This window comes from Wyeomyia smithii, chromosome 2 (genome assembly GCF_029784165.1).
Source record: "Wyeomyia smithii strain HCP4-BCI-WySm-NY-G18 chromosome 2, ASM2978416v1, whole genome shotgun sequence".
Taxonomy (NCBI): domain Eukaryota; kingdom Metazoa; phylum Arthropoda; class Insecta; order Diptera; family Culicidae; genus Wyeomyia; species Wyeomyia smithii.
The window spans coordinates 92,175,245-92,200,441 of NC_073695.1; the positions used below are offsets into that span (position 1 = coordinate 92,175,245).

Genomic DNA, 25,197 nt, shown 5'->3' on the forward strand with positions numbered 1-25,197 from the left:
GTCCATATTTGTAATCAGAAAATGAAACTTTAACAGTTTTCCAGTTTGGAAGTGTTCGAATCATTAAAATCAATTTCAAATTTCATCAAAATATTGTTTATCCCACTCATTATGACTATCCCCTGTAAGTATCTAACTGAACTCCTTGTTATACCGAGGAACTTCGCTGAGAACTGAAAATCGATTGGATAGAGTATCAGAGTACTGGCTCATACAGTGAGAAAACCTTATGTCGAATCGTATATAACAATTTAAATTGAAATTTATATGACAAAATATTTCACGTGACGAGTAAAATTCAGAATTTTTTACTGTGTATGTGTTCCACGCAATAAACACATAGAAATTGTATTTCTACATGAAATCTGTAGCTGCATTTAAACTCAAAAATCACAAACACGAAAAACACAACTTTCGAAATTTTAAAAAAGAAAGATTTAACTATGGACAATTTTAGGAAACGATCACGATTTGCTTATACTTGGACTTGCTAATAAGTGAGATCAGTAATTTACAGAACTGTGTTTTTTTTTTTTTCAAATTTCGTGTCATAGTTTTAATTAAGTACCTAAAAAACTTCCATACTCAGCAATAAAGTACGGAACTATTTAATTTCTATCGAGAAAATATAAAAAAAAATTGAACTTACAGCATTATCACAAAATAAAGAACGTGAAATTACAAAAAATCGTAGTGCTCTGACATTTGAAAAGATATAAATTTTGTGTCTTATGCAAAGTTTTAAGACCGTAAAGCAAGTGTAAGAGGAGAAAAAAGTTAGCATTCCAGTGCCACTGTCTTACGAATATATGAATTATCGTTCATTACAGTTTTTTTTAATAAACACCGATCGAAGCAAATAACCCCAAAATATGTTCGAGGGGATTGAAACAGTATCCCTCGATTAGGAAATTCAAATAATTATTGTTGAAATATCCTATATCAATTTGATAACCTAAAAATGAGTGCTGACAGAGAAAAAGTAGCGAAATTGACTTTTTCTTTGTGATAGAAGTAGACTACTGCGTCCATTAAGTAGAACTTTTGTAGTAAAAGTTAGAACTGCTGTAGTAAAAGCACAGATAAACAGACGTGCCTCTTCGAAGAAAAATCCTGAAAAATCTTCGTCCTTATCCGAAACGTTACACTCATGCGCCACCATGTGAGCTTATTGCCTACTAACTTATTTTCGTAAAACGGTTTTTTTTCTATTTGCTAAGGGGTGTGGGCGCTTGCTTAAATCAACACCAGCGGCATCACTGACGATTTTTGTCTTTGATAATGAATGTGCACGCTTGATTATAGCGACATCGGCGGCTTTATTGCCCACTAACCAAAATTTCAAAATAATCATTTTTCTGGTCGATGAATTCGTCATCGAGTGGCACTTCTGTTTGTCTGTGGTAAAAGTATTTGTGTTACTTTAGCGATGTTTACGCGGTTGAGGATGTAGATGCTTATCTACTTCATCGACATCAAGCAATGGATTGGCTCAGATCAAATGATTTCAATAATAATCAAGACATATAATTTATTTCACTGACATGATTTTCACCAAGAATTGACACGGGTGACATTCAATATTAGTTTGACGAGAGTGATAATGAAATTGTTGTTGTATCATTGTCATTATGCTTTTTCGAAATTTTGCAGCACTCTCAATGCACTGGAGGCTGCATAATCTGCTTAAAATAGGTTCCTTACCCAGCATATCAAAAAATCTAAAAATCAACCAGTATCTGTCCACTGAAAATATAGTATACGCAACCTTCCGGACCAGCCATTTATTTTATTATGTCTTCATTTTCTTGATGTATAATTTCTATTAACACTAGTTTGCTGGGAAAGATGCAGTGATATTTCGTATACTCAGAGAAGAAAAAATTAACATACTCCTGTTCAAGAAGAAATATCAGCAAAATAAAGTTAACGTTAACTTCTACCCTCTTCTGCTGTTCAGACTATTACGAAAATAAATCTACTAGAAGTCACTACGCAATCAAAGTGCACGTTGAGTGTCGTCTTGTTATTTTTCTTCTAACCACAGTTTTCTATTTCCCCGTGTTGGGCTTCGTTTCCTGCCTCTAGCGCCACTGAAAAATACTATTCCCATGCTAATAGGACATAATGTGATTCAACTCAATTGGTAGTTTAAATATTTACACTTATGACTCATAAGTTTTTCTTGTGATGATTTTTAGATCGTGTTCATAATGGTTCACTCTTGTTACCATATAATTAAACATAATTCAAATAGTTTTCTGTTGTGAACAAAAAAAAATAGTTTTCATAGGCTATTCCCAAAAATTATTCTTCATCATATGTATGTATATCTAATCGTCGCATTGATTTTTTCATATCGATTTCATGCAGCTTCTACACGCAAAGAAAAATTATTTCGAAAGAATGCAGTGACGCAAATAACTCATAACACAGGAGGATTAGATTAAAGTTCAACTCGCAGCTGGACTATGATGAATTTTGTCGATACTTTTGATTTCTTGACAGAACCAGTTCATTATCCCTTTAAAGGACTTTTTTCTCTAAAATTTCGTTGTTCCATTTGAGTTTTTAACTTTTGAATAATTTGAAAAAAATGGAATGCAATGCGAGTCAAAACAATGTTTATCATAATATGCATTCAAAATATGGCTTCAGGTGCCGAAAGGGTCACTGACGTAAACACAAACCTCGGCTTTTGTGTTTTAGATCCCAGCAGGTTGGCATCAGACCAAACTATATTTCACAGTGGCACGGTCTTTGCTATTTTCTGTTTTGTCTGAATGTTTATCACGTAGTTATATAGTAGCTGCTCACATAGCGTGGACCAATCATGGATTGACTTGGTTGAAAACCCCGTGGTTCAATTAGCGGATACGTTTCACTAATTTGGTGTAATGTGATTGAAGCAGTATTATGATTATTTATGACGTTTAGCGTACCAACTAGAGGGTTTTTATCACTTGCTCTCACATGTAATTATTTTTGCAGCCATCGAAGATTTTTCTTAGTTTGTACAAAAGAAACAAAACCTTTCTCAAATTGCACTAGTTTTGAATTTTCGCGCACAAAAATATGTATAAAGGCAATAAAAAGCAATACACGCAATTTGACAAACTTTTTAGAGTAACTGTATTTTCGCTACTTATAGTCATAAGCAATAGCCTCTAACATATAGAAAAAGAACAACTATATTTTACAGTGACCTACAAAACACTTGCATTTAACATAGCACAACTATTGATTTGACTACAATGTGAACTACATAAGAACAACGCTCCAGCAATTGGGGCAACGTTGATGCTCCATAATAATGTCGACATCGCGACAATACATACATGACGGAATAGCGCACTGGAGTCATGGAATCAGAACAAGAAATGCTTGTGAACCATCACTGGTTTAAAAAAAAGCTGCAAGGTCGAAACAAGCGACCTTTCCCATTAGACGACTTGACAATTGCCCGTTTTAAACATTCATTACAAAGTACTATCGAGCTAGGGTAGGGAACATATTCTAAGCAGCTTTAGGAACCGCATGTGTATTGAAACGAAATACTCGTAATGTGTCGGGTGAAATTCCAACAGAAGTATATCAACCTGTTCTCTATTTTTTTCTTTGTCAGAACTTGGTTTTCAGACTGTAAAACTAAGTTAGCAAACTTTAACAATAATCAATTAAAGTTAACAATCGAGGGACACTATTCCAATCACCCCGAACCTATTTTAAGCAGTTTCTATCTGTTTTGCAGGCGTTTTTTTTTCAGTACCCGAAGTGGCTCCTGAATGGCTGCAATATAGGTCGATTTGTTTAAAATGATGTTTGCTCACAGATTTCTTTGTGATTAACGGTATTTCTTATATTCGTAAGACAGCTAGACAATCAAAGTTTTCGTTTCCATTATTGGAACTGTCGATGTTGATCAAAATTCAGGAGTTTAAGGCCTGTTTTCTTCGACTGATTAAAATAGGCGCCACTGCTTAAGCCGTTCCTTACCCTATATCAAATAGAAAAGGGCAACTCGGTATGTGGCACGGAAGAACTGGGTTGTTTTTGGTTCCAAATAGAACGTATAAGAAAACGCTATTCAATCCGCCTATTGGTGCAGACAACTTTATTATACCGATTTCTTTATAATTTTCTCCGTGCATAAGGGCCAGCAAAGTTTACTTGCTATTAAACATAGAAAGTTCAGAGACTCTAGCAGCTGCGGCCTTTACTATCACCAGTGTGATAACGTTTTAAAATACTTATAAAAATGAAGTCACGCACAGATATTAGCCAAACATATCCACACCAACATTGCGCAATTCTTCGAGTTTTTCCGTCGATTTACACATCGTTGTTATTCTATAACAAAGGTAAAAAATTGTCACAGTTCCTCCACAGACAGAAACATTTGTCACATTCTATTCAAGTACATTACATCCAGTATGTTGTCGCGTCTAATGCTTCGTTCGGAGTGTAAGACGTAATATTCTCAGACAGTCTTTCTCGGGAGCCGGTATGCAATGAGACGAGATTTTTATTACTGTAATTAAGTGCGCTAGCTATGTTGCTCTTTCTATCAAACGTTCCACATTTCATTATTGCAATAAAAATTGGATCGAACTTTTATGTTTATAATGTAGAAAGAGCTTGTGCTCGGGTGCAATGTTGAGCAATTCTTTTGCTCTTCGATTTTTAAAAAATATAACTATTTCTCTAGAATCTTTCAATACTGTTGCTGTTTGCCATGGAAAGAGTCATTCGTTGATCGAGCTGGAGTTATAATAAAATTTAATTGTTTCCTGCACACGGTTGCCCAAGGGGAAAAGTTGACAATGCCAACGTTCGATTTTGGTGTTCACACTTCCGGAGTATGAACTTGATTGAAGGCCATAACAATTAAAAAACGATAAACATATTACAAAAAATGCAAAATCCATAACTTAACCCTCTAGTGTCCAGTGCAGCCTTTAGATGGTCTCCAGTTAAACCTCAAAAAAGCTTCAATCAATACTTAAAAAATGTTTATGAAGATTCATAGTATTTTTTTCAAATTCCGTCTGAAAATTAACTTGGGCACTACAGGGTTCTCCCAGATGGTCTCGAGGTACGATGCTAGCCAGTCGTCGTAGGTTCGAGTCTCGACTCGGGAGAGACTGTAAGTGTCAGTAGGATCGTAGCGCTAGCCCCGCAATTGTCCTGTACACTAAACAGTTGGCTGCGAAGTCTGTGTGTAACGAACAGAAGGTTGAGTTCCGATTCGGAATGTAGCACCAAGGCTTTGCTTTGCTTTTAATACAGGGTTAATACTATAAAAAGACAATTAAAACAAACAATATATCTGTGAACGATAAATATGAAACTTTCCGCTATTATGTCGAATTGACCGTGAAATCGAATGCCATATATCATCGATAATTGACGAAATGCTGAAACTAATCTACTTGGTCGAAGGACAACAGCAAACCTTATACCTGTACACTGTTCTGCATGACAACCAACACAAAATATTCAATCGAAAAGACTAATCCTAACAAGGTTCACATTAGCGGATGATTCATTATAAAGGTTTGGTAAGAAAAAATTGTAATTCGAACCGTAAGAATATAGATAAAAACAACATAAAAGGGATCTAGGTCAAAACTCATTCAGGTCAGCACACTACCCTCCCCTATTGTGCTCTGTGTGTAAGACGGTAATGGGCACCACAAAAAACGCACCCCCGTCGACCAAGCGTCTATAACTTCGACTATCGCGAAGCCATTGCAGAAAGGCCACTCTTCTGCTACAAAGTGTTAATCTTTGCTTACAGCCACTCATCAGCAAACATGGACGAAAGCATAAAATGGCTTGTTGGCACTCTAGTAAATTGTAATCCGAGGATGGCAATCTAAATCACGATTTAGTTTACAGTAAATAAGGCGAAATACAGTGATTTAGAACATAAACAGCAAATCAATCCACATTACTGAGAATCTTCAACTAATCAAGCTAACTCTGTTTATACGGTGTAGTTACTAGTTCATGTAGTTTACGAGCATTTAGTTTTGAAAGTAGTTGTTGTTCGAGAGATTAAAGAATTATTAAAGTATGCTGGGGAAAAGTCTGAGACAATGTGTTTTAAATCAAATTTTAATCCGTAAAAAACATGTTCCACAAAATTCTGAAACCTCTTGGGCCCAAAACACACGGTAATAAGAAACTTTCTGTATAGAATATTTAAAACTGAATCAATTTTTTGAACGTCCTGTATTTGTTTTTTAAATCAGTTTTTACTGACAAAATTAACTTAAAACTGCTATTACTCATATGCACAATTGACACAAACTGTATTGCATATTAAAGATCAATCTGTTCTCTAACCGTTTTGAACAGTTTCATCGTGCAAATTCTCAAGACTAATTAATGTCATATGGCATCATCGGCCGGGAATGAGTTAGAACTGAAACTAAATATTTCAATGACAGTAGACTGTATTAGATTTCGATTAATGATAACCAAAAAGGTTTTTTCACCCAAATTTTATGATGACATGACTAAAAGCTACGCGAGAAATCAATTTTCAACCCGTAATTAGGTCAAATTAGATTACTTCATCTGTCGACAAATTACACAAACCTGCGACGGTGAATACACAGGTCGAACGATGTTGTGACAGTTGTTCATCGTTAACGGCATTATTCTTCAAGTCACGACTGTAAGGCTACTGTCATACTGAGGCGTCAAATGAAGCGAAGCGTTGAGCGTTTGAGAAGCGGAATAAACAGAAGCGTTGGGTGAAGCTTCCTATGACATACTGGAGCGAGCGTCGCAAATGCGTTGTGTTGTCATATTCCTAGATTCCAGTAGCAGTTTTGTTTGAAGGAAATATGAATTCGTCCAATGAAGATTTTTTTGCTTCTTCAAGCACGGAAAATTACGTTTTAGTAAACATAGAGATTTTTTCATGAAATAAAATAATATTACTGAAGTGAGTTGCGCTACAGACGTAGTAAAAAATATAAGAAATTATTCTGAATTTTAAACCCGTTGACCCCGAGCAACGTTCAACTAGTTTATAATATCTGTTAGGATTTCAATAACCCATGTGAGCACAGCTAGTTACTCAGCGGCTTGCATTTTCGCGACCAAAGAAGTTCAGCATGCTAAATTTCTGGCCATTCGAATCAAAACTCAACAATATCAATCAATGATATCAGTGCTATTTTCCCGACGACCTGAAAATTTTTCCCGATAGTATTTTCTATCCTACTTTTTTTCTTTTTTAAGATTTAACACCAAAATAAAGCAAATATTAAGTACCTGGCGATATCAGGTTTAGTCTGAACATGGATTTACTGCACAACCCTCTTCTAAACATTTTAACATTTTCTAAACGAAAATGTATTTTATTTGCTTTTTTAAATTACCAAACCAAAACAAAGCAAATATAAAGCACCTGGCGATAAAAGATTTAGTCTGAATATGGTATTACCGCGTAGATATACGCGCGTCAAAACACTACTCGTTCTGTTTCGCCGCCTCTATCGACGCGTCTTTGCCGCTCCAGTATGACCGGTTTAAGCGTTTCATATAGACGTTCGAAGAAGTAGCTCGGACGTTTCTGCGACGCTTCTTGCTTCGCTTCATTCGACGCCTCAGTATGTCAGTAGCCTAAGACGGAAATGGTGGGCACCAACTACGAAAAATCCAATTGATCATTCTCACTAACTCTATCATTTAGTTCGGAACGTTGCATGGTTTGGAAAAATAAATTCGTGTTTTATCTTGTCCGCGCGTCATGCATTGAACTGTTCGAAGCTCAATTCCGAAAAGTGATCTAAATGGTGAGGTAAACTCCATGCTCACTTAATTTTTTAAATGTATCTTAACCCTTAAATGCGCACGACGTTAAAAAATCATCTAAAAACATAAAATCTTTGTTTGACAGGTAAACCGCTCTAAAACTAACCAATATGCATAAAAAAATTGAAAGATTTACTTTTTAATGTGCAAATATTATCATGTTGTTTTTAAACAACACTGTGACTTTATCGCAGAATAAAGTCGAAACAATTACTTTTGTTAACAGTAACTTTAAAATTGACCTTTTGTTAGTATAATTACTGATAATTCAGACATTTCCACAAACCACTAACCTCATTTTAAAATTTATTTACAAAGACAGTCAGCACCAGTCGGGAATCTCGCCATGTTTTTTTTTCTTTTCCGAGGTTTTGACAGCAAATATAAAAACAAAACATTGAAATACAGTACTTCCAGCTGTTAAGTTTTCTTCGTTAGGGTCAAGAGAGCTGTTCTAATGAATTATATTTCTAAAAAATACTAAAATACGTATTTTTTAAAACGTTTTTAGAAGTGTTGTTTTAAAACAACATTGCGCATTTGAGGGTTAAAGTTGGTGGTTGCGAATTTGCTCAAAAACATGTTTTTCAGATAAAACCCAAGATGGCGGCCTTTTTCATTTCAAATGAAAGCTTTATCAATCCTCTTTAAAACGACGTGGGGTCCAATGACAAATTCAAGAGAAACCGATCAATAAAAAGATCAAGAATTGCTCAAAATACAACTTTTCTGAAACCCGTTTGACTCCTTGGTGCCCGAGGGGTCCATCAATATGAACTAACTAAAGTGTTTTTCTCATTTTTTCACTACTTTCAATCATAAATACACACAAAAATATCCTTTCTTGAAGACCTCGTGTCACCAGTGGGATAATTTTAGCGAGAATTGCTCAACATATCTTAACTACGACGTAATTGTTCGTCGAAGGTATCTAATTTTCAAGGTTCTGGGCAGTATTACACCACGTTGAGCCTCGAAAAGCTATTTACAAACGAATTATAGTAAGAAGGCGTCGGATTAAATTCTCAACATCGAGATGTAACCAAATGTTAATTTGGAGTGATAATTTTATTTTTTCGTCACCCACTATTTTAACAAATGAACTTCTTGACTAATAACCGACCGATTTTTCATGCTTGCATGCGTGCACTTAAGCAGTTATGAACGCATGCACTCGGCTAAAATTTTTAAAAAGCTGATTAAAGTTTCCATTGAATGTTTTTTCATTTGATTTATTTCTTATATTTTATTCTCTTATCACTAAGAAAGAAAAAAAAAGTTCAAAACCAGGGTTCAGTTTGTTTCTGTGTCACATAGCTTCCATATTCATTCCACAAACAAGAAACACTGTTTTTGTTGCAGTATGCGGATTGGAAAAAACTAACTAGCTCCTTATGATTGTGGAATATTGAAAAAGAAATAAGGGGGCAATCACTTTGAAAATACACAGTTAGCGTCTATTAATTTCCACAGTATAGAACAGAACAGCAGAGCACAACATAACATGAAATGCTGGCCTACAAATCAAGTAAATTTACCGCAAGCCGCATACTATATGCATTGCCGCCGGCGATATTATTCTAACGTACATGTGAAGACGTTTAATTTTCATTGCAGCTCCTTCGTAACTGGTACATATTGGTTTCGTCTATATTAGCCATACTGCTTTCTGCGCAAATTATGTAACATAAAAAGGATAGGAACAAGTCGGATTTGCATCATTTCGTAACGTACTCGAGAAAGGATACGTTAACACGGCAAAACTCGGGAAAGAATAGAGAAATTAGTAAGCAAATAGGCCTGTTATTGCGACGCAAGGGAAAAAGAATAAAATGAATGATAAAAAGAATAAACGCGACCCTCGTGAGCAAAATCCCATACAACATTTGTAGACAAAATGTCTCGTTCTGCGATAAAAAAAGACGTTATCAGTTCTCCATTAAACAGACATTATTTCTAATACATTTCGTGGTTTTTTATCTATCGAATCAAACATCTATCTACCGTTTTTTAAATCGGTAACTTATCAAATCAAGCCTAAAAGCTGCATGTCTCAAAATTTTATATATTTGCTTATTCTACACCAACTGAATCAATACGTAGACTCTTAGACTTTGTTGACTATGGATATTATTATTGATAATTGAAATCACCATTTCGACTGACGATCGAATATTATACATATTTGAAAACTAATCAACGACATTGCCAATACAACACTAAGTAAAACGTGCTGAAGCACTTGGATAATGGGAATAGAAAAAAACACCAAGCCTCCCGCACACTAAAACGAACATCATGTTGATTAATGCTCTCGTAAATAACCAGCACCGATTTTTCTAATCTTTCAAGATAAACTCTACGGGTTGTATATATATACGCGCAGAAACTGTTTTCTGGCGAAACAGTCTAGTATGTTTCCTTGCAACGCATCAATCACTTTACCAAGCCCGGTCAAATCAATAAACCGTTCTGCCGACTCGAATCACCACAATCCGCTTGGACCATATTGCCTTTTCTCACATTCCCTCTCTCTCTCTCAACTAAGTCAAACAGACAAACAGGATAATGCAGGTGCGAGATTGTGCTATGAAAATAAACTTATGATTTCTTTGATAAGCGTAGTATGCTCTTTGTCTGTGGGAAAACCATATTTCTCTTCTTGGTTGAAGCTTGTCGTACACTCTAAAAAATTGGCACGTAAAATTTACCTGAAAAATCACGTAAAGGACTGACTTTAAGAAAATCTGCCGCTTTACGTGGCATTAGTAACTTTCACTTAAATTTGAGCCGTTGCGGAACAGAGTGGTCTATGTGCCATCGAGCAAATTGTTCAGGAGAAGCTATTTTCGAAAAATCTCTGAATAAAATTCTGTTCAACGGATTTTTTCAAACAAAATGTTCTCATATAAAGGTTATGCAGTGGTTTAACATTGAGATACATAAAATTAACAATTTCTTTGCGAAATCGGTGATTTTATCTCACCAATGTACATATACCACTCTGATTTCATATATATTTTACTGGAATACTCGTATCGTTTCGGAACAGAGTGGTCTATGTAGGGGGAATAGGGGCATAATGAGCACCCTAACTTGGTTGCTGATTTAAGCATGGAAAACGACAAAAATTTTGAGCTGTATTCAGTGCAAAACTTGAATTAACTGTCTATAATTGAAGGTACACTATTCACAAATTCAAAAGTTTATCGTATAATGGAGAAAAACACAAATTACATTCATGAATCAAAAACTAGCAATCAGTCGATGTGTGGGGCACAATGAGCACCTACGGGGTATAATGAGCACTCTTATAAAACATATCTTGAAACTGTGTAGAAGCACAACTAATGGGCCAACTTTTGTCGCGGGATGCCGTGATACTTGGCGGCTTCTTCCGTGAATGTCCCGTCGCGTCTTATGGTGGCCAATCCTGCATGCAGTCCCTTTTTCTGACCGATTCGGTCTCAAAGATTTCCTAAAACATGTTCGCACCACCACTGTAAACAAACACTGACTATGGAAACTGACAAACTCATGAGTCTACTGAGATGAATTTAACGTAAGTTTATGTGACAAGGTGTGCTCATTTCACCCCACCTAAAGGTGACCATTTCGCCCCTATCGAATTAGTTCAAGTTAACATGAGATTTTAACACTAATTATAGCTAAAAATCAAAACTTCAATGATGGTGATATTTGGGGTACGACCCATACGTCATATTGATGTGTCTACATACTTGATTCAGCCATTTAAACGACCGTAGAAGCTTATTTTGTAGTGCGCAATAATAATAATTTTTCCAACATCCGGGAACCAAGTTGATTTTTTCAATATATTTTCATATTTTAAACAGACAAACCACTTTTATTTTACATAAAAAGATAATGTAGTAACAACGGAAGAGTTCTATATACCATATTGTATTAAAAAATGCGTAATTTCGCATAAAAGAGGGGTGCCCATTTCGCCCCGTGTGCTCATTATGCCCCTAATCCCCCTACATAAACATAAATAAAAATGACACTAGGTCACATGTTATATGATGTACATGGCATGTCACATGTAACATGTGACGTGTAACATTACATGTAACACAACATGTTACATATTACATGATATTTGAAATGTTACATTTTTTGTGTTACATTACGTGTAACATATTACAAATCACGTGTAACATGTTACAGGACAAATGACAAGTTACATGTCACATGTAACATGTTACATATCACATATTACATGACGGTATTACCTTGATTTATGTACATAGACCACCCTGTTCCGAAACAGAATGGCCATTCTGTTTCGGACGAAATTTCAACATGGTATAAATCAGCTTAAAAGTTCGATTTTTTGAAATTTTTCTAGTCTCCTAACTTCAGCTTCTTGAGTAGATGCGGTTTATGTAAAAAACTCATTTTTGAAAAAAATGGTCTTTAGACCACTCTGTACCGCAACGGCTCATTTCACGCACGGTTCACTATCAATTCGCGTAAAATCAGTTAAATTATATTGTGGACAGTTTAAGCGTGTTGGTATTTGTGTGTTTTGACTGTGTTCGTGTTAGTATGATGTGACGTTTCCGACAACAGTATTTACGTGAATATTTCGGTATGCAAAAAAACAATATGGCGTACGAAGAGAACGTTAATTTGTGTTTACCGGAGAATTTATCGAATTCCTCCCTGAAAATATTAGACGGTAATTCTGTATTTCATTAACTAATCGCATTATACTAAATTTTTTATTTATGTTTCGTTTGCAGAACGAGGAATCGGCATTTTTTCATTGCTAGCTACGAAGGAGGACGTGTTTACAAAAAAGTGGAGGAAGTGTTCACAAACGTCCACTTTAGCATTTTTTTTACATTTTTCAATTTGAAAAAGACGGTAACTATTTGTTGAAAGTTTGAGAATAAATTACATTTCTAATATTCGCTGTGTATTTTATTTGCGTGAAATTCACGTAGATTCCACCGAAATATCACGTAAAAAGTACATGAAAATCATGTAAAGTTCAAGCGTTATGGTTTCACCTAAATGTCACGTAAAAAGGTACCGTAAACTGGGGTGACTTTGATCACCAGGGTGACTTTGATCACTATACCTCTTTTTTGAAAATGTGGTAAAAAAGCGCTCGTAGTGCTTGGGATTTGTCGTAATCTTCACTGATTGTGTGGATATATGTCTGCATTGCTACTATTAATGCATTTCCTGCTATTTAAAGAGTGTTGTTCAGCTAAAATAATAATTGAAAATAAAGTGTATTTTTGGCGATTTTTGTTGCATGCGAACAATCGGTTCAAGCAGATTCAAAACAACAAGTTGCAATACGTAAAGTTTTTTTATTTTGTTCCCAGCTTAGTTCTTAAGATGAACAAATATTATAACAATGCATTTAATTGTTATTTTTGCAAGTTTTTCCCTGAAGGCAATGTTGAGTCCTAATAATCTCCACAGTGTATTACATGTTTCTTCCTCACAAAAACCCAAGACGTAGAGTAACATGCAAATTTGGACAATTTCATAAGTCATATTCCTCGTGGACTAGTTTTTGATGATTTTAGACAACCTTCCCTCTCAGTGGATAATCATTCATATATATTCTAAAACTTTTGTATGAATCTTGGACATTCGCCAACATAAACTGTTCAAGTAGAATGTTAATGGCCCCCAAATTGCTTTCCATATTTATAAACTCATTTAAGTCGTTTCAGGCTGTTTAATTTAGTGAAAGTAGCAAACTGTTACTCCAAATTGATCCAAGTGATCAAAGTCACCCCGGAATGATGATTGGTATAAAATTTTTGGAGCATGTTTAAAAACAGCAAAATTGTTGCTAAACTTTTGAAGTAGTGACTGAATCAAAAAATATCAAACAATATTGTTTCCAGTATATGATTGCCACTGAAGTTGGCAGTAACACACTGACACATGGTCGGCTTTCGAGAAATCAGCAAAAGTTATCTGAAAAGAAGGTGGATGAGAATCAGCCACTTTTCAACGTAAATTTTACGTGCATTTTTTCAGAATGTATGAAATCTTTTTACCCTTGAAAACAAGACAAAAAAAAATCTTACCGCAAGTTCAGGAAGCATAAACGAATTTTCAAAAGTTTGATGCTGCTCTATGATGATAAAAGTTGTAGTGATGATGATGCCTAACATTTACTCGAAGCAACGTACAGGCAAAAGTTTAGGTATTGATTACTGCGTTCAATAGACATGCAGACTAATATAACTAATAAAATATTGCGTTATTTCCGCACAATATTGATATGATTTCGCAGCATCTAAATCTGCGTGTATGAATAATAGTGAAATGAATTTCAATATAACCGATGCATTTATATTGCACTGTGTACGCATAGCAAATGCGAATGGGCCCGCGTAAAAAAAGACTTTTTTGATTTGCAAATAAAATGAAGAAAACCGTCCTAAAATGCTTGAACCTGGTTCGAATATGATAGTGGTCAATCTAGAGACCAAAATGCAATATTTTAAATTTTGAATATTTACGCCAAAATTTGTGATTTTTTTTTGAAAACTGATATATGACCACTCTTGGCCTAAACCGGGAAACGTGATTGAAATGAGTTCGTTATCTTGTACCGTTTTTTAGCAATGGAAGAAAGAAACCCGCGTAAAAAGACCTCACTGTATTGTAAAAACAGGTCATTGTAAAGACAAACTACGATGCGGTCAAATAGTACAGTTATGGAGAAAATAATATATACACTTGCAGTTTTGGTTAATTTTCCATATTTGCGCACTGATTTAAGTTGTTATATGATGTTATGTTACGTCATTACGATCTGCAGTCACTCTCTTTCAAAGAGGAACGGAAAAATAACTGGAATTTTTCTGTGTCGGTGATTCCGAAAGTTTTTTGCGTGAGTTCGTGTTTTTAAGGTGGCGAAAAAAATAAATACAGTATTGAAATATATACAAAAAATTACAAATAAGCATTATTTCTCTACATATCGTTAGCGAAGTGACCTTTGACGTTACAAAACTAACTTTCAATATTTCGTGGCTTGTCCTTTGTTTGGTAAAACCATAATCAATCTTCGTGGTATGTTTACTACCAGGTTTTCACGAGTAAAGGCTGGACTAGCATTTCACGCTGCCTGTACGACGTTCCATAAGTCTGTTTTATTCTTTTGATGATGCTTTGCAACCTAGATTTTCACAATCTTCCATAGAATTTCTAAAGGATTTAAATTAGTAGACTGCACTGGCCAAACTGATAATTTTATATTCGTGTAAAATCATCTTCGTGTTTTCAATACTGTTTGTTTAGGATCGTTATACTGCTTAAAGATCCAGCAGAGTGGCATGTTTTCTTCAGCATACGGATGCAAAATCAACCATCTAGGTAAACAGGAAACTTTATTCTACTTCAAAAGCGACACATTTGGGCAAAAAGTGAACTTTCTAAAAAGTTCTTAGACTAGGGTGCAACTAAATGGCACATTGTGTTCTAGTCGGATGAGTGGAAATTTAACCTTCTTGGTCCAAACGGTCAGCAGCTGGTTAGAAGACCGGTAAATACGGCCTTCAACGCACAATTAACAAAAAATCTAGTAAAATTTGGAAGTGACCACAAGATGATGTGGTGCTGTTTTCTGATGTTGGTGTGGAACCCATTCATTTTATAACATAGACCATGAATACTAACGACTACGTAGATATTTTACGTAGCGTTATGCTTTCGTATGCCAAAGAAAACATGCCTCTTCGTTGGAGGGTAACGATCCTAAGCATACAGCATTGAAAACATGAAGCTAATTTTCAATGCAAAATATAAAATTGTTGGATTGGCCAGCATAGTCTCCTAAGTTAAACCGTATCAAAAATCTATGGAAGATTGTTAAGTCGTACGTTGCAAAGCAAAATATCAAGAATGAAACAGACTTAAGGAACGTCGTAAATGCAGCGTGAAATGCTAGCCCAGCTTCTATTCGTGAAAACTTGGTGGTAAACATACCACGAAGAATAAATATGATTTTTATAACGTAAAAGGTCACTTTGCTAACGATATGTGAAGAAATAAACTATAGTTTGAATGTTTTGTATATATATTTCATTAGTGTATTTATTTTTTTCGCCACCTTAAAAACAATAACTCACGCAAAAAACTTTCGGAATCACCGACACAGAAAAATTCCAGTTATTTCTCCGTTCCTCTTTGCACAAGAGTGTCTGCAAATCGTAATGCGTAACATAACATCATAAAACAACTAAAATCAGTGCGCAAATATGGAAAATTACCCAAAACTGCAAGTGTATTTATTATTTTCTCCATGACTGTATTACTCCCTATCGCAGTGCATTGAAAACCGAAGAAAAATAATGGCGATTAACTTTACTCAACTACAATCACCGGTCGTTCACATACATGCACAGTACCGCATATCGATTTGAACCGAATAGAAAGAATAAAGATAATTCTAATTCAATTTTTGTTCACCGAATGCGTTGAAAAACAATGGCAGTAAACATTACTAACTCTTGATTAAAAGAAACCATTACTACTTTTAAGGTTTTCAAAGTAGTTTAAATAATAAGAATTAAGTGATATAAACTTGTAACAGTAAACAAAACAAATTTTTAAAGTAAACAAAAAGACATGAAATCTCACTGCAACATATAACATGCAGATGTGTTGAAGAACTATCTTAGGCTCCTCACGTCATTCCCAATCCTCTTGCAATTTTCTAAAACTCAACGAGATTTTGTTCAGTGTCTTATCAGTCAGTGGTCTTTACTTGGATTTTGAAAAAAACTTAAAAGTTAACGACTTGACAATTTTAAGGCTAAATTAAAGACTTTTAGCATGTCCTGACTCATTATTAAAGTCCATAAAACTTCGTGAGATCTCATCGCATAATGTACGGGTACAAATATGTTGACAAAAAATTAGACTTCCCCGACCTAAATGATCGATTCGGATTGAAATATATGTCATAATTGAAAGCTGTAATAATAGAACAGATCACTATACTGCCCATAATTCAAAAATTGGCTAATATGCCATTTTTACCAAAATCGAGAAAACAGTTTCTCGTGATGGTACACACCCTAAACAAGGTCCCTACGGAAGCCGATTGTCAAAAAATGCAATTGGGAAGGCAACAAATGCGAAACAATTTTGGCTAATATCCAAAATAATTGAGAAGTTGGCTAATATCCAATATGTTTCAACCTGTGGCATGTTCACGAACCAGTGTATTATTACTGTACTGTGTTTCGTCTAACTTTCGAAAGTGTGTTGTAGCCTAGTGGTTACTGGCGACAGGTAAGCGATCGTAAGGCCCTTGCATCAAATTTAACTTTTTCACGAAGAATATTTGATGCTACAAGAATTTATTTGTTGCGCTGCGAAACCTAATGATCAAAACGTGTGACTGTTTTCTTCTGTCATAAATCTTTACGTTTGAAAAAATGCTATTTCGCTCTTTGATTAGAAGTAATATTAATAAAGAGAAGATTCAGATTTCATTTTGGATTTGATGACAAAAAATAGGACAGTGGAATTAATGATATTTTTGTTACATTGCTATATTGTTGCACGTAACAATTGTCTCGTCGTCCTTTTCATCCTCACTTGTGCTTCCATGTTGTTTTATTAAATTTAAAACCATTTTTATTACCAACGAGCACGATATAAGTCACATCGTATGGATATTAGCCAAATTGTACACCGGTTTGTCAACTGACCTTTCGTTTATAATTGAAAAAGCGGCTACTGCGTTGAAAATACGTGGCGGATGGAATTTTCCTGCAGATTTCTCTGTTTCAACTCAACGGCAAGGCTCCAGCATATATGAAGGGTGATATACTAAATAAAGAAGTTGTCATGAACAGTAAAAATATGTTGTACCGACAAAAAACTTTAAAATGCGTTTTTCTCGATTTGATGCCTATGGCATATTAGCCAATTTTTGAATTATGGGCAGTATAGGAATGTGATTTGTTTGAACATGCTGGCTACATTCCTAAATCTTTTTGCTTTTTTTCGTTTATATCATTGATATAATTATGTTTACTTTAATTAAAATTTGAAGAGTCTTACAACTGGCCATCAATTGGCAGGTAATACAAATTCGTCTCAAGACGACCCCTATAACATGAAAATGTACATATGTAAACTCGACTCAGAAAATGTATATAAAAAACTTCGAAATGAGATTCGATGCCTGTGTCGACATCGATTTAATCCTCATCCGTTTCCGCAGTCAACCTTCAGCGATTACACCTTCCGTATGAATCACTGGTGCCAACTACCTGAGTAAGAAAGAATCATTTATTTCCGTCATCATCAAATTTGCTTCTTCCCACGGGAATTTCCGCTTACGATTGCGACAGCAATACAGCCAGTCTGGTCGATTTGATTATGCTAAAGAAGCTTCTGAGAACTGAATGAAGCTTCTCTTACATTTTCGCAATTATTGATGATACAATTCTCACTGATTTTATGAAGTAAAAGTAAAAGCAAAGCAAAGTTAGTATACAGGACATTTGTCGGGCTACCGCTACGACCCTACTGACACTTCACAATCCCGAGTTTCCCGAGTTGGGACTCGATTTTTTTTAATCACAAATTATTTTTAAACTTTACAAATTTGTGGGTGTTAATACATGGCTGAAAAACTGAAGCTATTCCGTGATTCATAGATTTCAGTTTTGCAAAGCAAAGCCTTGGTCACGGTGCTCCCACAGACCATTATTATGAAACAAAAAATACCATCAAAACGGTGAAAGCCAGTTTTTTCGTTATGATGTTTTTCATTTCTGGGTAAATTTTTGAAAAAATCGTTGGTAGCATTTTTGAGTTATCCAATCAATATTAGCATTATTAAGTTATCCAATCTATATTGAAATGACTGATGTTCTTCGCATTCGCAAGCCATTCGTACAAACTTGATCAGTAATTGGTTTTAGTCTCTCTCATCTGGCCAAATCAACCAGAAATGAACAAGTGTTTAACATGCAATTATTCTGAGGTTATTGTTTATCTCCTCATATATTTTTCGAAACAAAACAATACAATGACAACCCGACATGCCTTCAAATACCATCGTTCTCAACAGTATAGCAAACTTCAATTAGAAAACACCTAGTAGCTACCTGAACCACTCAACGATGTGTACGATGATAGGAACATTTATCAGATTCAAACATCTGTCAATTCAGCATATTCGACGAGAGAGCAAAGGAGCAGAAAGCCTGCCTACCACCTGTATCCATAAAACGCCATATAGCGGAAAAGTGCCCACTGCCTGTATAGATGGAAGGCAAAAATCTAATTTCCCGGTTTCAGAGCCAGCCGTTCAACAGTCAGTGGGTGGGCAGGCAATCTGTGTCCTTTTCACCTGTCTGTTTTCCATCGCATACTACGCGTGTATTGGTGTGCAGCAGCTGAATCGGTGCTGATAAATGTGTGTGATAGCTTTCGAATGCCGTTCAAATTTAATTCTTTGCGTTAACAGCAAGGTCAGGAAAAATCTATTATCAATTTTTATTAGCAGTTCGCTGAAACTACGAGGAACATGATAGAATAACATTATCTGCAGAACTAGCACAGGAAAAAACACTCACTTAGATCGTTTATATTTAGCGATAGGACGTATTGAAAAACGAGACCAGATGTTTCCAAAATCGTAGTTAGTGAAAGAGTTACATAAAACCGATACTAAGAAAAACTAATACGAAATGATGATTGGCAACAGAAAACATATCGACTCGAAACAAAGGTAGCTTTCAGTCACGACTTTGTTGCAAAGGATTTAGAAAGGGGGAATGAGTGGGTCTTACTTTTTCATCACAGATTACAAAGGATGGCGCAACGAAATTACAAGGGATTATTTTTAAGTGAAGATGATATTCGAAGTGATTCACCCCTCTGACAAGTGGTAGAACCTGGTGGTATGAGTATTAGCTGAACCTATTCGCCTTTGAAAAACTTCGACAAAGCCCATTCTAGAGAAATTGGGCGGCTCTATATTTAACCTTTATCAATCCGAAATTGCTGTCGATGAAATGATACAATTCGATTTTTGGGCACGTTTCTAAAAGACTTAGCCCTTTTTTGAAAGGCTTGCTCGACGACATGGATTCGTTCTCTTTCTATGAAACATAGAACCAACTGTAAATATTTCACACCGAAGCAATATGCGGGATCAGTCATCACCAGTGTCGACCATTCTTAAATGTCTTTAAAAGGTAACCCTAGGCAGGTTGAGAATACAGTACACTAAAGTTGCTTTTCACGCGGGGCATACGTGCCGTGTAAAAAACACCACGTAAATTCCGGAATCCGCGTAAATTCCGGAATCCGCGTTCCATCCGGAAACCATCGTTAATTTTGCGATCCGAGTGAAGGGAAACCGAAATACGGGCAAAAAAAATACCGCGTAAATTCCGGAATCCGCGTAAAAAACGCGTCAATTCCGAAATCCGCGTAAAAAAAACCGCGTAAATTCCGAAATCCGCATAAAAAAACGCGTAAATTCCGGAATCCGCGTAAAAAAGCCGCGTAAAAAAACCGCGTAAAAGCGACCTTAGTGTATTGAATTCTTCACAAATCTAGTTGTTGCGTATACTCCGTATGACGCCACACCTACTCTCAAACATCTTGGCCGCTGAACAGCCCTTACTTACCTACACTGCCCTTACTTACCTACAGTTGTACTGAGGCAAGCTCGATTGAAAGCAAAACTGAGCTGTCACCCTGACCTGAATGAGTCTTCATTTGCAAATTTCCATCAAAGCGGTGACTATATCTAAAGGGTGATTTTTTTGCTATTTGGTTTTTCGTGTATTCAGATTTGACAGTTCACGCGGGAATTCTGACAGCTGTCAAAGTCTAATGTATTCAGATTGGTTTGCCATTTCACCATGAACAAACTTACGCCTGGACAACGCTTACAAATAATCGAATTTTATTACCAAAATTCGTCCTCTGTGAAAAATGTTTTTCGCGCATTACGACTATTTTATGGTCGTCATAATCGACCTACTGAACAAGCTATTCAAGCTATTGTGACGAAATTTCAAACCAGTTTATGTCTGTTGGACATAAACCTACCAACACGTATACATAGAGTGCGTACAGAAGAAAATATTGCTGCCGTATCAGCCAGTGTAGTGGAAGACCGAGAAATGTCAATTCGACGCCGCACAAAGGAGTAAATACGTTTAAAACCTGATCATAAGTGAAAAATTCAAAGTAAATCAACTTTGTATTGTAGTGTTTCATTTTGAAGTGTGATGTATACTTGATCACTTGACAGCTTATCAGCATCCAAAAGTTATGTTTACGGTCTTAACGAGAGGTTTGAACCGACCGCAATTCAACAGTTTTTTGTGCATGATAATGACGCTTTGATACCATGAGCTAAAATATAACGTTCCGAAGATAAACAAGTGATTTTTAAATTAAACAACGATGGAGATTGTTAAAGAATGTTAATCGAACAGAGATGTGTACTTAGCATGTATGCTAGTCTCTCCAAATACCCAGGTGTTTGTCAAAATCAATATAATAAAACCCAAAATATTTGTTTTTATAAGTTAACTCAAAATGGGATAAGTTATGTTTCCGGCAAAATCCGGTTGAACGACTTATATTACGTGAAAGTGCTAATATTTTTGGTTATAATGGTGAAGAAAAACCTTCCGGATGCTTCCGGTCTCGTGTTTTATCGCTAATCATGAAATTCTTATTTTTTCGCTTCTTGGATAGTGGTAGCCTTGGTTACCCAAATGAAACTTTGTCAAACGACTAAAATGTGTACTGAAAAGTCATTTCATGATAAATTCAAGTATTTGGATGAGTTTTGACCCGACTATGACCGAATTTAAATTTCTTTATAAGAAATGTCATCCATCACTTTAAGGTGGGTTACTCCATGCAAAAAATTATCCAAATCCAATCATTTGTTTTTATTATCACGATATGATACGTTTTCAGTGCAAAATTTTTTTTTAAATAATTATGATCAGGTTTGATGTTCTAAGTGTTTCACTGTGCGCCGTTCGCAGCAATTGTGCTTGTGTTATTCGACTACATGGAATATTTTACGAAAGGATTTTGGTGTGAAGGCTAACAAAATACAGCTCGTACAAGAATTAAAGCCGAACGACTTGCCGCAGCGTCGAATTTTTGGTGAATGGGCCTTAGAACAACTTGCCGAAAATCCACTTTTTTACCGAAAAATTGTGTTCAGTGACGAAGCTCATTTCTGGTTAAATGGGTATGTTAATAAACAAAATTGCCGCATTTGGTTCGAAGAGCAACCAGAGGCAAAACAAGAATCGCCAATGCACCAAGAAAAATGCACGGTTTGGTGCGGTTTACACGCTGGAGGCATCATTGGTTCGTACTTCTTCAAAGATGATCAAAAACGCAACGTTACGGTCAATGGCGCTCGCTATCGCGCGATGATTTCTGATTTTTTTTTGCCGAAAATGGAAGAGCTGGGTCTTGTTGACATGTAGTTTCAGCAAGTCGTAGCAACGTGCCACACATCGCACGAATCAATGGACATATTGCGGAATAAGTTCGGTGAGCAATTCATCTTACGAAATGGACCGGTGAATTGGCCGCCTAGATCATGCGATTTAACACCGCTAGATTATTTTTTGTGGGGCTACGTTAAAGCCTGTAGTACACTCTTTGTCTAATGGTCAAATATTTGACCTTCTGACATAATGGTCAAATTTATTTGACATCATGGTTGAGTGACAAATAATTATCTTTGACCAAATTTTTACCTGTCAAAAAGTGACAAATAATTGACGCTCGGTCAAAGAGTGTACTACAGGCTTAAGTCTCTCGTCTATGCGGATAAGCCAACAACAATTCCAGCCTTGGAAGTACGGATATTCACATCTTAAAATTATTTGAATTTGTGAGTACAATTAACGGTAGAAGCATTAAAACTAATATTAAAACTTATGCCTAACCTAACCTAACTGAACCGATTCTCGGGAACATTCCACGTGTATAAGCATTCACATTAGTAGTAACCTGGCTTTCGAATCAGTTTAATAGTAGGAAACCTACAAACGTAAGTGAATAATATTGTATGCCAGATCAGGAATAATAAAATTTTCGTTTATAGGAAATTTTTAATCGTCCTACAGAATAAAACAGGAGATTACAAATTAGCAAAATTGTTTCCTTTCGTTGCATTAGTAACACTAGTTGAATCTATCTATGTATGAACTTGTCATTCAATATTGTAAATTTAACCATTGGAAGCTAGTTAAAATATAATATTTATTGACATGCAAACAATACTTCAGCGCACACAAATTGATAAACTCTAAACAGTCCTATGTATAAACAGTATGAATAACATAACTTCGTAATTGTAATTGTAACCGTTGTAGATTACAATCGTGCCATGTTCTGTTCAATAAGAATTATTTACTATACTTCCAATGATTACTATAAAAAGTATCATAGTTTCGTTTACCTACAATACAGATACAGATGATACCAAAAAATGATAGTGATCTGGGAGTTAAATTGTATGGAGGGCTCAATTTTCGCATTACTTTTCCGAAAAGTGTTACTCACCTATAATTATCGTGGTCAAGCTCCAGATCATTACCAATAGGCTAAAGTTGGCACATTCATTCAAGTAAGACTTGAATAAATGTGTAAACTTGAGCTGAAATTCGACATTAGTGTAAATGTTTTGTGTGAAAAATTTTCTATACAGCCGTAAACTTTTTTCGATTCCCCATTTTTTTGCACAGAGCAAAGCAAAGCGAACTAATAACTTTCATTATATGTACAATATCTGTGCACTAAAGTGGGAAATTACGAGCCGTGTAAAATGAAAATCCCGGTTTTGAAAAACCGCAATTAAAATTCCTATTTTACTATTGTCATTGTTATGCTCGCTATTTCAACAGAAATGCTTTGTTCAAAATTTGTAGATAAAACATGAGAAAAAAACACAATCTAAAGTTTACATGCTTTTCGAATAATACATGAATATACTCTACCTTGGGTGCTGATGATGTTGATTCAATAAATCCCGAGTTGATGTAAATACTGTCGGGAGCGTAGGATATGTTATGTAGTTACTTAACAAATCCCAAATTGCAATACGTATCAACTACCACGACGAAGACGAAGGTGGGTTTTCAGCGCTTGCTTCACAACTTTCTGCCAGTTGAAGTATTTCCCTTTTCACGATTCACTTCACAATTTCACCTTAATACCTTTTTACACGAACCCTTGATACCGAAAACGATTTGTAGGAAGCTAATTTTCAATTCCCTTCTTAACACCTTTTCACCTGCTTTGACTAGACACCTCCACCGGTTCAGGCGAAAGCACTGCTATTACAGAAATTTGATGCGTTCGCACTGATATTTCATATTTCACTGTTACAGTAGATTTCTTCCCAACCTAGAACAAATGTAAAACATGCAGAAAACATAACCTGCTTACAAAATTCACGCAAAAAACTTCGGTTACTGATCGCTATTAAAATATTTTCTTAGTTGTACTCCACAACAGACAGCTCGCACACATGCATATGTAATCCTAATCGTTTGATATTAAAGGTCAGAAAAAAAACAAATTACTCGCACTCTCCCAGAACTGATTTTCCCTTGCAGAATTTTCAATTTTCCCTTCAGAAAATTTAATTGTTTTCGGTTACTCTTCAAATTCTACTTGCTCTCCGAGCAAATTTTCAAATGCTCTTCACAGAACTCTTGTTCTCTCTTATCAGGTTAGGAAAATGCCTCCCCTGCCAGCCGACCGATCCAACAGGAAAATTCCTATCCTCGAGGTGCCAATGCGGGCACCACGATTAAATAACTCCTGGACACAGCAATTTTCAGTAGAAATCGATTAGTTCACAGAACTCACCACTTGTATAATTTTTAGTTGCTATAAGTGGATAAATAAAGCTACAAACTGCACAATGGAAAACAATTTAATATCACTTATGGGATATTTGTCTCCACAAACCGAAGCAGCAAGGAACAAATGCTTATCCAATTGACCGAAACGCTGCAACAGCCACAATTTCTGATTCTGTACTGCCACAAACAAGCAGACACATTAACTGGAACAACAGACACAAAACTATGTAGAAGATCCTATTCTTTCGTTGATATTTTGTCCCTTCACGTAGTGCAATTTGCCCGCTGGACCGTGGTTACTTGTGCGTTATCAATAGATCGGAAGTTAGAATTGAAACAAGAAAATAAGCATAGTGTGCAATGCTCCACACGAAACGATGGCGGGACGTAGAAAACTCAACCTACTACGCTCACGTCACTTTTAACAGTGGAGGCACTAAACCGATTGTCCGGTCGCAGAGCA

General features: G+C 35.7%; 1 protein-coding gene across 5 annotated transcripts in view; it reads right to left on the reverse strand.

The window, feature by feature from the left end:
* The window catches only part of LOC129725042 (cAMP-dependent protein kinase type II regulatory subunit), a 105,083-nt gene extending 79,886 nt beyond the window's left edge, over nt 1–25,197 (reverse strand). The window contains exons 1-2 of one of the 5 annotated variants that reach the window (XM_055680433.1): nt 24,739–25,165; nt 23,862–24,270 (exon numbers count right to left, since the gene is read on the reverse strand). The gene's annotated coding sequence lies outside the window, so the exon portion shown is untranslated. Of the gene's footprint in view, nt 1–23,861; nt 24,271–24,738 lie in introns of all 5 variants that reach the window. The other 4 variants (XM_055680429.1, XM_055680431.1, XM_055680430.1 and 1 more) reach the window with 4 other exon arrangements.